We start from the raw sequence: 15,200 nt of genomic DNA, 5'->3' as shown, positions 1-15,200 counted from the left end.
CCACCCAGGGTTTTCCCAGGGTGTTACTGTGGTAATCAATGCCACACTGAAATGCTGGTTTATTTTCTTCTTTGCATTATCTCCATAAAATATGGACTATTAGTCAAGAATTAATTATTTGCTTACTTTTCTTTCTGGGCACTATCTTAGTTCTGCTTTGTTGTTGTTTGCTCATTTCTTGAGTGTCTTTGTGGCAGTGGTTTTTTTTTTTATTTTTTTATTTTTTATTATTCGTTTTGCGTGTTTGTTTTTAGCCATTTCAGACATTTTGTTGAGAACAGAATAAGATCTCTCTACTGCAGAGAAATCAGTAAGTTTATGAAACTTTCTCTACATATCCCCTGTTTACTATGTGTATTTACTATTATTTAAATTATATTTATGCTTTTTGTTCAGCAACGTCAGCAGAGAATAGAGTGGCTGAGGTATAGGCATGTTACTGACATCCAATCCTCTCTCTGGGAAGAGGAATGGAAGAAAACAGGAAAAGGAGTGATATTATAAGGAGAAATATTTAGGGATTATATAGGGTAGATCTGAAGCCTAGAATTTTTCTGGCTTACTTGCTATGGGACCTGAAGCAAATTATTTTACTTCTCTCAGCCTGTTCTTATCTCTAAAACAGAGATACTATTGATTACTTACTCATACCTGTTTAATATTTTTATCCGTTGGGTAGAAATAAGCCTCCCTATATTCAGACAAGAAAGTACAGAACTGCAAACTGATCCCACTTTTATCTGATTTAAACTCTCATATTCTTAACCCCTATTAACCTCAGGAGGTTTTCTTGGAATGTGTTATTTGTTTAATAAATATATAAGTATCTATTTCTACCTAATAAAGGAGTTCCTAGTAGATTTTTACATACAGCTGTTAATAAGTACCGCCAATCAAATCAGTTAGATAATGTCTGGAATTTGTGAAGATGTAACCAAGTTTCTATGAAGATTTATTCAGTATCATGCAGATGGAGAATGTACCACTTTTGGAGGGATTCCCTGTTTTTCAAATCCGAACAATCAGGACATTGACAGTGATTAAATTTCACTAACATTGGAAGCCCTGTTTCCAAATTCTGCCTGAAAAAATGAGTGATTTCACAAAAGACACTTGCCAAGCTGGCATTCCTATGAGTTAGTTTCGTGCTTCTTCTTGGGTAGTTTCTGGCAAATAGTTCAGTGTCAGTGCTTTAATGCCTGTACGTTCTTACAAGGAAGTACAGCTAATTGTCTCCATTTTTACCTAATGTAATCCTGGCAGTGAACGCATAAACCTATTTGTGCAAGTCCCCAGTGAACCACACGATTTAATATTAATGGATAACAGGAAAACATTGAGGTTATGCAGGCTCGCTGGTCATCACCAGTAATGATTATTATGATAAACATTAGTTTAGATAAAGACATGGACTAGGCTATAAAACTCTGGAATGTGTGTTGTGGCCAAAAATGAACAGAAAATGGGAATGGCTTCACTGAAAACAAAACAAAACAACAAAACTCTGCAGAAAAAAGAGATTTAAAACTGGCTTACTTACCCTTTTCCTCACATTAGTATCCTGGTATAGAAAGTGCTTTTGAAAGTGCTGTGATTTGGAATGCTGAATGCCTTTTCTAAGACTCCTTTAATCTGTGTTAAGATATGGAATATATATAAAATACGGTGGTCTACACTCAGCAGGTGCCTCATCAACGTGGCTTGCTAGGAAGCTGTGTAGGAGGTTTTAATAAGGGATTTTAACAGTTATTCAAAATTTTACAAAACATGAAGGCAATTTTTTAAAATACACAAATAATTCAGATAACGGCATGTTTGTTCCTTGGATTGCAGAAATTCTAGGCAAGATGACCATTTAAAAATTTTTCTTTTATCAAGAATTTAACTAAATATATACTATTTTCATGTTTTCTAATTTATTCAACCAGAGACTGATTTCATGCCTGCTACGTACCTGCCACTCTGCTTTGGCCAGGACTAGTTGTCTTGACTCTTCAGGCTCAGAGACAGGACCTCAGAAATAGTGCTTGGTACATAGTAAGTGCTCAGTAAATATTGGTTAGATTTTTAAAATTGTTTTTAGTTATATGTATAATTGTAGCTAAATTATTTGACAATGCTTGGTTTCAATGTCACCACTGCTTCTAAGCATTTAATGACTTCCTCTGATCAATCTGGTTGCTACAGTTTCTTTGTCCCACCAGCTCCTTGTTTGTACTTAAAAAGAAGTAGGGGGTAGGGAGTTGAGGAGGGATAACATGGGGAGCAATGCCAGATATAGGTGATGGGGATGGAGGCAGCAAACCACATTGCCGTGTATGTACCTATGCAGCAATCCTGCATGTTCTTCACATGTACCTCAAAACCTAAAGTGCAATTATATATATATATATGAAAATTGTAGTGGTATTTGATTATTTATTTACATATATTTCCTCCAATAGACTGTAACACTTTTTAGGAGAGAAAATGTGTGCATCTTTATGTGTATATCTTTGCATCAGGCATTCTGTCCATTTCCAGTCCTTCATAGACTGTGTGACAGCTAGTGGAAGTTGAACGTCTGAGCATCTTTTCCTTTGGGACCTTATGTCTTTATTCTGGGACAGTCTCTACCAACAGATGGTGCTATTAGGTTATGAAGTTCCCAAGAATGAAACTCTAAAGAACAGTGCTACTCAGACTTAAGTATGCATCAAAATTACCTGAAGAACTTCATACACCACAGATTCTTTGGTCTTACTCCTAAAGACTCCGATCCAGTAATTTAGGCAGGACTCAAGAATTTACATGTCTAACAAGCACAGTGATGCAGGTGCTGCAGGTCTCTGGACCACAGTTTGTTAGCTCTAACATAATTTTTATGAAACAAAAGACTAAGGCAGTCATTTTTGGAACTAAATTAAAAGGTATATGTGAGAATATTGATACATGTTGGCTTCTTAGATTATAGGTTATAGAAACAGATCTTTTTCAAAAATTTGAAATCCATAAGTAAGGCATTTTGAGATTCCTTTGATTTAAAGTGCCCCTGCTGTTATCCACATTAGTTGTCTTAATCCAAGTATACCTTTCCTTTCATATATGAGTGGTATTAAGTTATAGTAAAAATGTACTTTGTAATACTCCATTCCATTCTTCAAGAAAACAATGAACTGTCTTCTTCTTTACAGAAGTGTTCTATGCAGATACACATATAGTATTGATATATTTCTTTACACAAATAGGATCTACAATTTTCTTACCACACTTAGGATATCTTGAATATCTTTCCACATCAGTATTTGAAACCCTTGCGAATAAATTTAATCAGTTTTGTTCATGAGTCATATAACAACTATTATACAATCCTGCCAAATGTAAGATATAACCCTAGATATGAGGCAAGCCCATACAGCAAGATTAGTGAATTAATTCCTACTCCCTCTCCCTCTCCCTCCCACTAGCATAAAATTATTGAGTGCCTACCCTATGCCAGGCACTGTATTAGACACTGTGAATACAATATGAATGAGCTGTGAACTTTGCCTTCAAGATTGCAGTGCAAATAGGAAAATGTCAAAAAAAATTCAGAATGTGATAAATATGTAACCAGGTGCAAGATATTTTATAATTGTTACCTCTGGGCCAGGTGTGGTGGCTTATGCCTGTAATCCCAGTACTTTGGGAGGCCGAGGTGGGCAGATCACGAGGTCAAGAGATAGATCATCCTGGCCAACATGGTGGAAACTCTGTCTCTGCTAAAAATAAAAAAAAAAAGTTGCTGGGCTTGGTGGTGTGCGCCTGTAGTCCCAGCTACTCAGGAGACTGAGGCAGGAGGATCACTCAAATCCAGGAGATGGAGATTGCAATGAGCCGAGATCACGCTACTGCACTCCAACCTGGCCACAGAGTGAGACTCCATCTCAAAAGAAAAAAAAGAATTGTTACTTCCGCTTCAGAGGTAAAGGAAGTCTGCCCAGAAGAAGAGTTACTTGAGATTGCACTTGGAGGTCAAGCTGGAAGCTGCCAATTTTCTCCCTGGGAACCCAGGGAGGACAATGATAAACTCCTATTGGAGCATTGGGGAAAGTTTTAAAGGGGATATGACATTTGAGCTGGGACTTAAAGGAGAAGTAGAATTTTACTGGATTAATGAGGCATAAGTGAATTACACACAACAGGTTATAAAGAATATTGGACATCACAATGACAAGTTTGGGTATTATCGTAGGGGACTATTTCAAGCAGGAGAGAGATATGACTTTTGTTGTTTGTTTTCTCCAGAGTTATTCTTCCAACTGTGTGAAGATGGACTGGAGTTAGAGGCACTTGCAAGAATAGAGGTGGTTTTTGCAGAGAGGTATTTCTATAATAGAAGCAAGAGATTTTGAGGGCAGAAATTAGACTACAAACTCCACAAATACATGGGTGCCATATGTCCTCTTCCCTAGCTGATGCCCACTACCTAACACATTTCTTGCCACTTAGTAGGTGCTCAGGAGATATTAGTTGACTAAAGTAACAGTGAGTTTCTGGTTGAATTTTGAGCAACAAAGATATTTGATCTGATAGTAGAAGCAGGTTTGCATGGGAAGAGAATGTATTTGGTTTTGACCTTAGCTATGCAATATCACGGGCCATGAAGTTACAGAGGTGCCTAGGTTTGGCTATTCCTCTTCATTGACAAGTTTCTGAGTTTCACAGCTTCTCTTCTCTTTTGTACTGTTTTTATTATTTTTTTTTAACGGTATATACAAAATATTCTGTCTGACACTCTTGGTATGATTTCTCAACAGGGCTCAGTGTGAATGTTACTCTACTATTATTATCTGTTTGTTTAGCCAGGGAGATATGGATCAATATAAAATCATGGGGTCCAATCATTGTTGTGGATGTAAAGTTTTTCTTAGACCCACTCATTCTCCTTTCTGTCACTCTACTTATATCTAGATATTTGATCATCAAAAGTAGAACTGCTCTCTTGTCAAAAAGTTGGCTTTTGAAGACCTACCCGGTTTCTCAATAGAAATTGTGTTTGAAGATAGTTTTATTTAAAAGGCAACCGTAATAGCCTGCTCCAAAATGAACATGGTGGAGCAATGTTAAAATAGCAGCATGAATGGTTCCTCAGCTATACTGTCCTGTTCATGCAGGTGTTTACCTGTTGACTGAGAAAAAATTTGAATAATTTGTCTAGTATGCACATATGGCTGAGTAGTCTTGTATATTTAAAAGAGAGTTAATGAAGATACCCAGGAGACTATTCTCTTATTTCCTTTCCTTCTGAACGCCTCTTTCCTTTGATAGTGATATTTGAATACTTAATTTCTCAGGAAAGCAGGCACTTTCAAAGTTTTATTCATAACCCTTTGTTTGGCAACTTGAACATTTATAAACCAACATGTGTTTCTTAAAATTGAAATTGATCTTAGAAGCCTCCTTCTTCTTTATCTCTTGTTCTGCATCAGCTTGGATGTTATCAGTTATAGGCAGCTGTCTCCATTGGAAAGTAGACATCCATTGTCTTTGGGAATTATTCCACATTAATAGTCATCATCTGTAAAGTGCGTTCATTGACACTAGAGATGAGCACTAGACAGAATAAGCCTGACACTTTCCAAGGGAAGTGGTTACCTCTTTCCCCGTCCCCCATTACCTCTCCATATTGTTTCTTACATATATTTACCTTTCCCTGGTCTTCCTTCAATGTTTCTCATATAACATAGTTTTTGAATCCCCTTATTATCCAAGTACTCTTTTATGCTCAATATATCAGTGTTCTTTAAAAAGATGGTACCATGGAAACAGAAGCTTTCTTATTTTTTTTCAAATAGTGACACTCCCCATTAATCCCAGAATACTTTTTTTTTTATTATTGGTTAAATATACATTAAGAATCCTAAACCACATTTTCCCCATAATCCCACAGCACATTTTTCCTACAGGCAAGTTAGCTGCCTGGATTTTCTCAAGAACATTTGTTTAATACAAAGGGAATTCCTGCACTTGTATAAATAATAATCATACGTTTGCTGTTATGAAGCTGTGAGTCTCCTGTCACTAGCAGTGCTAAAGCAGGGATAGACACCTGACACCAGGAAACTCAGGGAAGAATCTTGCATAGCTTATAGTTAGTCCAAATAGATAACCTTTAATTCTCTTTATGGTTATATCTCCTATGATTATACTATTACTTAAAATTAAATTTGGAGTATATGAGTTGTTTTAAACATATTACCAAACTATAGTAGATTCATAGAAAATTGCTCCGATTTAATACTCACAAAGTGAAAGTTCATTATTGTGTCACTCAGAGATGCTGGAGTGCTGGACCTTTGGGTTCCAAAATTAAAATTCACGAAAATAAAGTAATTGACATTTTTCACTGGAAATAACTTCATGACAACAATATAGGTTTTAAGTACAATTTGGAGATATAAAAAATAATTTTGTGCTTTAGCCTAATTAGTTTCCTTGATAGCAATGACACTGCGTTTCTCTGAAAGAAACAAATGATAGGAACATAGTTATCCTAGCATAATACATTTCTAATGAATCACTAATATTCATGTAAAAAAGAAAGACTTTGCATTTAAAAAAGATTTTGTATCAAATATCACACTGTAATTAGTTTCACAATTAATACAAAATACACTGGAAACCCAGTTGGTGCTAACAAATAATAAGCTATTTAGTGGGTAGAGGCATCTTAATTTTAAGTGCTTGTTAATTATTTACAATGCACACATTCCATAATAATAATAATAATAAAACTGAGGAATATTCCTGAACACTAAACCGGCTATGGAAAATAATGGGATGTTTATCATTTTCATTAAATGAGAGTATTAGGATTCATCAATCCACAAATAAAATAACTGGTGTCTTCTACAGGGCTGTCATTTTCACTTAGGTATTTTTAATAGAACCAAATTTGGAGAGTCAGTGTAGGGTTCAGGAGCTGCTGAAAGGTAAAAACCACTCCTTTCCACACATTTGCATGCTCTGTAGCCAATTATAAGAATGGTCCAGTTTAGGTTTGAATATATTCCAAGGAAAGTAATACAGACCATTTGCTTTGTCATTTTGCCAAAATTGTTTAACCACTAAGTTTTAATTTTGCTGATTGGAGGCCATTGATAAAAACTCTCAATGAAGAAGTCAATAAAAAATTCATTTAACTGAATGAGAGTTTTGGTGTAAACTTGGATGGCATTTATTAATTTCTACAATGGTTAATCAAGAGCTAAATCTAGTTCATAGTATCATTCCCTGATAAGTTTTAAATATAGAGGGCTTGAAGAAGCTCTTTTTTATGTCTATGAGAATAATCTTGGCCTATTGTAAAATACATTAAAAAAAAGCAATCAAACTAAAAAGTTCTATTGTGTTATATGTACATTTATTTTTATTTCATTTATCACAATTAATTACTAGCTACAGTGCCCATGTACACCTTTATTAACAAGAAATACACATCTATGTAATATTTACATAATCTTTGCACATAGTTACTAAGGTTGCAAACCATAATTTATTTCCTATTTCTAGCACAGAAGCTTTAAAATAACATAAAAATATCTTGGAATATGCTTCTTAGTAAAATTTAGTTATTCAGTGTGTGTATTTTATACCAATAGGATGTAAATTTTTATTGTATCTACTCAGATTATATGTGGATAAATAACGTTTTCTCCTGGTAAAATTATATTACAAGAATATAAATTAATGAATTATGGCATACAACAAATCATCCTTTCAAAGCACTTTAAGTGGGAAAAGTGGATTTAAGACTTGTCTGGAATTTGAAGGAATGGATGAACACAGGGAAATATTGGGGAAGGTTGATTGTGCATTCTCATTTTACCAGTATAAGCAATTTTAAAAAATTATATTAGATTCTTTTCAAGCATCAAAAGGCTCAGAAAAAAATTAGAAAGCAACTTTGCAAAAATAGGAGACATGTGGGATGTTTATTAAAGAGAAAATTAGTTAGGAAGATGAAGAGGTTGAAGGAATATCCAAAGACATCTACATTGAAGGGTCAATGTAGTTTTTGGATAATGGCAAAGCCACCAATTCTAATTCTAGATTCATTTTACTTTATATTATTGTACTCTTAAAGAACCAGTCTCTGTAAGTTATTGTGAGACATTCAAAAATAAATTTGCATTGGATAGTTTGTTTGTTTTTTTTTTTCCCCCATGAAGGAGCTAAAAATCTGTTTACAAATGGCAACATTTCTACATATTGTAGAATGAGAAGAATTAAAACATTTTTACAAAGAATTTATTCCAGGAACTGAAGTGAGAACAGTTCACTTCCAGATAGAATTTCAGGAAATTTAAAAGGGATAGGTTTATAAAATTCACCTTCTTTGTGCTTTTTCTTATTATAAAGTAATATATGGCTATTGAAAAAAGTTGTAAGACATCGATAAGCCAAAATGAATAAAACTGTTTGTAATCTCACTACTCGGAGATAAATTAGGCAAGAGTTTGAAAGTCAGGGATGAATGAGAAATTTCAGTTGAAGCCAAACCTAAAATCCATGTAAAGTAGACAATGACAAAATTTATGTATGAGGATTGTTTCATGTAAGTTCTAACTTAAATTTCTCCATTTGAATGCAGTTTTATATATTATAAAAAAGACACTTCATTTTGCTTTAAAAATAATGACATATCCTCCTATTTTGTAATTCTCAAACACTAGCTACTAAGGTTGGCTATAAGATTAAAGAAAACCAAGGAAATAAAAACATAAAAGAGAGAAAAGCCAACAAAAGAGTCTCTTGCTATGTTGAGGAAACAAAAAAAGAGAGACTGGTATCAGGCAATTCCAGTCATTTGGGGCTGAACAAACATTATTTTCTTGGGTATTTTTCTAAAGTAAGCTTTAGTAATTGTAATTACTGCCCTCACTTAAATGTATCATGGTAATGTGATTACGCTCTATTCCCCTAAATATTGCTTCAATCTGAGTGTTAGATAACACTGAGAGCTTACTTTGTGCCAGATTTTATCCTAAAGGCTTTATGTGCAATGTCTTATTTTCTCCTCACAGTAACCTCATGAGGTTTACATGATCATCCCCATTTTTGGGGTCTAGATACTGAGAGTTGCCGCCCCATATCTTATACCTGTCAATTAATAGAATTAATATTGAACCTTTGTTGTCTAACTCCAAAGCTTGTGCTCTTAACCATGTTACTATTCAATGAAACAGCTAATCTTATATAACATCATTTTCCATTGAATGTGCAGCATTACATCATTATCAAGTACATGATTTGAAAATGCATCATGGCATCTGGCCTACTGCTGTAGTAGATAACTATATGTCTTTCCAACTGTATGCTGTCATTTTTTTTTAACCAGCAATGTTTAAATGGACACCAAATATTTCACACTTCAGGAGATTATGTTGCATTGTTTTAAAGTCTAGGTAGCAAATTCTAATTCTTAGGACATGCAATGAGAAAATGTTAGCCCTTTGTTGCCACAAGCATCCACATAAATAGTGGATGTCTTATTATTCACCCGTACCATGTGCGCTGTCATTAAGCAGGATTTATACATACACCCATCTAATAAAGGCTCTTTGCTGGTGCCTAAACAAAATGATTTGCTAAGTCAGCACAGTAATATGGATTAACAATCAGGCAGAACAAGTCTTGGGTCATGTACCAAAAATATCCTACCCAAGGTCAAAGATCTTTATTGGAAATACTGAGCTGAAAGTTTTCACTGAATTTTGTTATCTCAGCAGAACAGTAACAATGAACAAAAGGCAAAAAACCTCAAAGGTCAGCATGTCTTTTGGGAAGCTAGCAAGCAAGCAAGCATTTCTGAAGCAAGATAAATGGCTCTAAAGCATGACCCTATGTAATCCACATCTAATTCACTATTATGCCTAAGTGCCTTTGCACATGCTGCTGGAAACAGCCATAGCCCCCTTCATTTTTACTGTCTGTTTAATTCACAGTCATCCCCCAGTTACAGTGAAAAAATAATAAGGAGGACAAAGACTACAACACTAATGAGAACAACCTAATATTTTTGAGCCCTAATTCAGATGCTTTCAAAGGAACATGTTTTTGAAATTGCCTAATACACTTCAAGTTGCATACTATTTATTATATCTGTCTTATAGATGAGGAAATTGACTTTCGGAAAGGTAAAATAACATTGTCTAAAGCTACATAGCTAATAAGTGCCACAGCTAGGTTTTAAATATGGACCTCCTCTGGGTAACTTTTTGAGACTCTTGCTCTTTAGTGTATATTCAAGATGTAAAGCAAATGTCATCTTCTCTACAGCCTTCCTCGTTGCTTCCTCCAAGTCTCTGCCACTCTTGCCCAGCAGAGCTTGGTAGCCCTCCCCTCTATGTGCTCACAGTTCCTCATACCAATTTTGAAAATTATATTTGAAGATGCATCATTCCATTTCTTTTCTTTCTACTAGACAATAAGCCCTACCTTTTATCTTTGTATCCACACTTAGTATAGTAAATTAAATAGATAATGCATCAGGGACTAATTAGACCAAAGGAATCAAAGAAGATATTAAAAGAAGTCATTGAGAAGAGCATGAAAGTACAGGTACATGGAAGGTGAGGTGGGAGATGAGAAAAAGCATGCCTGCTGCATGGAACACATGAACCAAAGCACAGAAACATAGGAGTCCATTTTCCTTGAAAAATGCTGAGTAGTCTTTGGTAATTGGAGTGAAAAGTGAACTGGTGAAAGTGGGGATGCTAGCAGCTACAGCTAAAGAAGTACCTTAGACCAGCTTGTAAAGGAGTTACATGTCAGGCTAAAGAATTAGGACATCGCTGGGTTGGCAACACGACTATCAAAGACTTTTGTGCTGGGAAAAGACATGTCCAGATAATTGTTTTAAAACACTACCTTTGCTTGCAGTGTGGAAAGAACGAATTAAAGCAAATTGGGAGTTCAATTATCAGGCTTCTGCAAGAGCTTTTAAAAATAGAAACGGGGAACTGGAACCAAAGCTTTGGAAATGAGGATATAAGGATGATAGTGATCTGACAGACATTACAGAGGTGAAAGCATGTGTGGGGTGAGGAATGCATTTATATGTCTCTGTGATATCTTGGCCCATGCTGGAAAATGAGACTATTAATTTAAAACACTGGAGAAGAACCAGTTTGAGAGGTAGAGTACAGTTTTAGACGTGTTTTGTTTATGCTGGTTGTTGGACAACCATGAATGCTTACCTAGGAGAGTATTGAACATTCCAGCTTACACAACAAAAGATACTAAATCTGAAGATTTCCATGTGGGAACCATTAGCAAAAAGGGACGTTGCAATTTCGGACCTCAGTGAGCAATGCTAAGTAAAGAAGAAAACGGAATCTACAACCCAGTCTGAAAGAATGCTTCATTTAAGTATTGGGAGAAACGAAACGAGTCAGTGAAAGAAGCAGAATAATTGGGGAAGTAAGAGAATCTGAAGCTAACGGTGTTGGATAAGTTGAAGGAGCAGGCAGTTTCTAATAATTCTGGATGTCTGCAGTGTCAGATGCTGAAGACGGTTTAAGGAGGATAAAGATGAAAAGAGGGTTGTTAAATTTGGTGCTGCAGACCTCAATGCTAATTTTCAAAAGTGAAATGTTGAGCTTAAGAAAGGAGATCTTTTCTCTTTCCTCATTCATTATTGATATGTCTAGCAAATGATATATTATTCCTAACACACAGTTGGTACTCAATACATGTTTAGGTTGGCTGAATAAATTTGGTTTGAAGACACTGAATAAGAGTAGCAGACAAAAGATCCTTAGAGGAGGGAGAAATTGGTGGAACAATAATAGATGAATAGAGGAGACAAGAAGAGGGGACCCATGGTATAGCTAAAGCAGGTAAGCAGAAAATAGAAAAAAATACTTTTGAGGGGCGGCACTGTGCTTAGGACCAGGAACTAGATACCTAGGGGTATTTAAGTAAGTAAGTGGGCAAGCAGGTTTTTAATTCTGCTTGCCCACTTACTAGTTTTGTGACCATGAGCAAATTAGTCCAACTATCTGAGCATGAGTTACCTCATCTATAACATGGTGCCTACATGGCTCCCACAGAAAAGGGTTGTTGAGGTGAGGTTAACTGATTCTATTGGGAGCAGGTTCAGCTGCACCAAACACTTGGTGATAGTGGCATGCTCATAATAAGAAGTGCGAACTTGGCAGATTCTGGTTCAATTGTGTCAAGGTCAGTGTGGTGTAGTGCTTACCTAGGTTTAGGGGTGGGAGTGGTAGATCTAGGAGGAGGTGAAGGGAAGCATCACTGAGATGCATGCAGATAAACTATTCATTTTCTGTTGCTACTTTTACAAATTACAACAGATTTAATGGCTTATATCACGCAAGTTTGTAATTTCACTCTTTGCTATGTCTGAAGTTCAACACAGGCCTCACTAGTCTAAAATCAAAGTGCTAGTAGGGCCGTGTTTCTTCCTGGAATATTTTGGGGAAAATCTGTTTCCTTTCCTTTTCTATTTTTTGGAAGCTGCTTTCAATCCTTCTCTCATGGCCTTTTTGTCTTCAAAGTCATCAATGCCACATCTCTCTAAAATTCTTTTGTTGCCGTGTCTTTATGATCAAAGCTGGGAGAGTTTCTTCACTTTATTTATTATTATTATTATTTAGAGGTGGGCTCTCACTATATTGCCCAGTATTGTTTCAAACTGCTAGGCTCAAGCAATTCTCCCACTTTGGCCTCCTGAAGTGCTGTGATTACAGGCATGAACTACTATGCCTGCCTGCTTCTTTGCTTTAAAGGACTCATGTGATTGCACTGGGCCCATGTGGATGATCCATAATTATCTTTTCATCTCAAGGTTCTTAGCTTTGCTTTCATCTGTTAAGTTCCTTCTGCCATGTAAGATAACATATTCACAGGGTCCAAGCATTAAGACATGGGCATCTTTGGAGGCCCATTATTTTGCCTATCACACAAAACATGGGCCAAACTGTATAAGGAAGATGACAAGCCTAATAAAACAGAACGGAAAAGAACAATGTGGAGAGTCTTAGAAACTAGAGGCTGTAATCATGAGACAAAGAAGGTTCATTTGACCATGCGTAAATATGTAAGATGGGCTATAGGAAGATTGCCATTGGAAGAATTTCTAATCGCTGTAGTTGAGAAAGGCAATACATTTTGATGTGTAGGATTATAGCTTGTGTTTCTTAATGCAAATCTGCTTCTCCTTAGCTTGTGAACCTGGACAAGTTATTTGATCTCTCTGATGTTTTGCATTCTCACTTGTAGAAAGAGGATACCAGTACCAACCTCATTCGATTGTTGTGCAGATTAAGGGAGACAATGAATTTAAACTCTTAACAGGGAATGACATGGTGTGGCTTCCTGTTCCCACTCAAATCTCATCTTGTAGCTCCCATAATTCCCATGCGTTGTGAGAGGGACCCAGTGGGAGTTGACTGAATCATGGAAGTGGGTCCTTCCTGTGCTGTTCTTCATAGTTAATGGGTCTCGTGAGATCTGATGGTTTTAAAAATGGGAATTTCTCTGCACAAACTCTCTCTCTTTGCCTGCAACCATCTACATAAGACGACTTGCTCCTCCTTGCCTTTCGCCTTCTGCTATGATTGTGAGGCCTCCCTAGCCATGTGTTGTAAGTCTAACAATCCGCTTTGTAAATTGCCCAGTCTTGGGTGTATTTTTATCAGCAGCATGACAACAAACTAATAAATTAGTAACAGTAGAGTAGGATGCTACTGCAAAGATACCTGAAAATGTGGGAGCAACTTAACTGGTAACAGGCAGAAGTAGGAACAGTTTGGCGAGCTCAGAAGAAGACAGGAAAATGTGGGAAAATTTGGAACTTCCCTAAAGACTTTTTGAATGGCTTTGCCCAGAATGCTGATAGCAATATGGACAATAAAGTCCAGGCTGAGGTGGTCCGAGATGGAAATGAGGAACTTATTGGGAACTGGAGTAAAGGTGACTCTTGTTGTGTTTTAGCAAACATAGCAAAGAGACTGGTGGCATATTGCCACTGCCCTGGAGATTTTTGGAACTTTGAACTTGAGAGAGATGATTTTAGGGTGTCTGGCAGAAGAAATTTCTAAGCAGCAAAGCATTTAAGAGGTGACTTGGGTGCTGTTAAAAGCACTTAGTTTTATAAGGGAAGCAGAGCATAAAAGTTTGGAAAATTTGCAGCCTAATAATCCAATAGAAAATAAAATTCTATTTTCTGAGGAGAAATTCAAGCCAGCTGCAGAAATTCAAGCCTGCTGCAGATTTGCATAAGTAATGAGGAGCTGAATGTTAATCCCTAAGATAATGGAAAAAATGCCTTGAGGGCCTGTCAGAGGTCTTCACAGCAAGCCCTCCCATCACAGGCCTGGAGGTTTAGGGGGAAAAAATGGTTTTGTGGGCCAGGCCTAGGGTCCCACTTCTGTATGCAGTCTAGAGATTTGGTGCCATGCATCCCAGCCACTCCAATGGTGATTAAACGGTGCCAAGGTACAGCTTGGGCTATTGCATCAGAGAGTGCAAGCCCCAAGCCTTGGCACCTTCCATGTGATTTTGAGACTGTAGGTACACAGAAGTCGAGAATTGAGGTTTGGGAACCTCTGCCTAGATTTCAGAAGATGAATGGAAACGCCTGGATGCCCAGGTAGAAATTTGCTAAAGTGGTGGGGCCCTTATGGAGAACCTCTGCTAGGGCAGTGCAGAGGAAAATATGGGGTTGAAGACCCCAAAAAGAGTCTCTACTGGGGCACACCTTAGAGGAGCTATGAGAAGAGGACCACCATCCTCCAGCCCCCAGAATGGTAGACCCACCAACAGCTTGCACTGTGTGCCTGGAAAAGCCACAGACATTCAATGCCAGCCTGTGAAAGCAGCTAGGAAGGAGGGCACATTCTGCAAAGCCACAGGGGTAAAGCTGCCCAAGACCGTGGGAACCCGCCTTTTGCATCAGTGTGACCTGGAGGTGAGACAGAGAGTCAAAGGAGTTTATTTTAGAGCTTTAAGATTTGACTGCCCCATGGTTTCAGACTTGCACAGGGCCTATAGTCCTTTGTTTTGGCCAATTTCTCTATTTTGGAGCATCTGTATTTATCCAATACTTGTACCCCCATTGTATCTAGGAAGTAACTAACTTGTTGTTAATTTTATCGTCTCATAGATGAGGGACTTGCCTTGCCTCAGGTGAGACATTAGACTCTGGACTT

The 15,200-nt window shown here is 36.9% G+C and overlaps 1 protein-coding gene across 2 annotated transcripts in view; it reads left to right on the top strand.

Moving 5' to 3' along the window:
• LRP1B (LDL receptor related protein 1B) overlaps positions 1-15,200 on the top strand; it is a 1,894,725-nt gene that overhangs the window by 586,114 nt on the left and 1,293,411 nt on the right. The gene's annotated exons all lie outside the window — the stretch shown is intronic.

The sequence above is a fragment of the Sapajus apella genome, unplaced genomic scaffold, assembly GCF_009761245.1.
Source record: "Sapajus apella isolate SASKATOON/1434 unplaced genomic scaffold, GSC_monkey_1.0 scaffold18, whole genome shotgun sequence".
NCBI classification, from domain to species: Eukaryota; Metazoa; Chordata; class Mammalia; order Primates; family Cebidae; genus Sapajus; species Sapajus apella.
The sequence above is the reverse complement of the archived record's forward strand: the minus strand, read 5'-3'. Positions and strand labels throughout refer to the sequence as shown.